A 2,286-nucleotide genomic window follows, 5' to 3' on the forward strand; every position below is an offset into this window, starting at 1 on the left:
AATATATATATATAAATGTCCATCTGAATATATATATATATAATATATATATATATATATATATATATATATAGCATACACCTTTCATTGGGTACATGGCGGTTTGTCCTATTTCCACACAATCCTCCCTTTTGTGCTTTAACCTGTCTGAATACACAACTGACATAGGTACGTTTCAGGTAGCTTAATGGTAGGTTACTCTGAAGATGGTGTACATGGTTGCGGGTTCTAATCCTGGAAGTGGTTATTGTTTTACCTCTCAGAGCAGGCACTGGTAGGGAAAGTGGGATTAATGCACATTTAAGCAGTTGTAAGCAAGTTTGCCTGTGGTCTGCACGATGGTAAGCAAAGGTTACACCTGTGAAGTGCTTATATGTGTTTAAGCGCTGCTTACCGTCACGCAAACCCATGCAAAACCACTTACAACTGCTTAAAAGTGCCTTAATCAACCTGCATCCAACAGCCCTTATTCTGGCCCTTAAAATAAATTAACAGCCCTTGAACCTGGGACCATGAATACCACAGTCACTGACTTTACCACTAAGGCATCTGAGATATGTACCAATGTTATGGTTTTTAGAATATACATTTTACTACGGGCATTCCTCACTACTGAAAACAAATTTGACAGTCAGTTGGTGTACACATGTATGATACATGTTAATGTTCATATGTTTGTGAAATTAAGTGTTGCAATATGACCTGACAGGGTGTAATAGGGATGAGAATGGTTCTTGTTTTGTGTCCTTTTCTGTTGTCTCCATACTCCATGTATACACCTCCAGTTCACTTATTGAACATCCAGCCCAGGCTCTCCTTGATGCATAATTTCATTACCCATCATTCTTCCCCCACCCAAACTCCACATACACAACAACCATCCCTTCTATGGTGAATTAAGTTAATATTAATATTTATAATACCAGAGCTGCATGTGTTTTGTGTACACTTCAGTTCCTTTGGATTGCTTCTGTGTCACGAAGTTTGTTCATAGATGTTTATACATATGGCTATAGATATAACTGTGTGTGTATATATATATATATATATATATATATATATATATATATATATATATGTATGTATATATATATATATATATATATATATATATATATATATATTTATATCTATGTGCACACATCACTGAAATGCATATATATATATATATATATATATATATATATATATATATATTTAGTATTAATTTGTAACAGTTATACATATGTAGACTTGTATATGTTGCTACACAAACTACAATACATTACAATGTACTGTACATATGTACACAAAGTGACTGTCCCATTTGTGGTCAGAACTGTGGAATGTCTATAGTAAAAGGTGTAGTCTAAAAATCATGAAACATGTATACAGCTCAGATGGCTTAGTGGTAAGTCCTATGACTATGACATGCATGGTCAGGGTTCAAAACCTGGGATGCTTTAAAATGTTTTACTCCAGAATAAGGCTCTTTTAAGCAGTTGTAAGCATGTTTAAAAGTGTTTGTGTGACATTAAAGTGCAGTTAAACACAGTTAAATGAAATTTAAAAACATATAACCTGTGTGCGCAAACACGGTCATATCTGCTAACTGCTCAGGATATATATATTTCAATGTAGTAACATCTCACTATGTGCTTACATAACATTACAATCTCTGTTGACTTTACTCTCCGGCACACATGGGTTTATATGGGTGTTTCAAATGTTTAATATACTGAAGATTACTACCTAAATATGCAAGCTGTGGTTAAGGTATACTTTTTAACATGAAAAATATCTCTGATTTTATTGGGATTTGAACCACGAATGCACAGACACTATGTGAATGCTGTAACCATTACACTATTGACATTAACATTACCTCTGCCTATTTCCTATTTAGGTGATTTCTATGTGTAAGCTAGGCTAAGCAAAGGGCAGAGGTGTGCAAACCCACTGAGCTTCACTTACTCTTGAAATAAAAACATAACAAATAAAATGAGAGACTATAAATTAAATTCCTAACTACATTAGGCATAGCCCCTCACTGATGCACTTCAAAAGAAACCTTGATGTGTGAATGGGTAACAGAATATACACCCCTGGGATCATGTGTTCCAGAACCATAGAGCCAGGGGGAGGGGAAGCCCCTCCAGTTTTATAGCTGCAAGACCTGTTGGGGAAATTGAATGGTGTTGAATTTTCACATTAACATGCCCTTTTTAGATCACTAAGTGCCCCTATCACCCTCCGCCACCCCAGTCTTCAACAGCTTCCAGCAATTCTGCCTAGAATTACTTCATT

Source organism: Protopterus annectens, chromosome 1.part0 (assembly GCF_019279795.1).
Source record: "Protopterus annectens isolate FY-2018-M chromosome 1.part0, PAN1.0, whole genome shotgun sequence".
In the NCBI taxonomy this organism is placed as follows: domain Eukaryota; kingdom Metazoa; phylum Chordata; order Ceratodontiformes; family Protopteridae; genus Protopterus; species Protopterus annectens.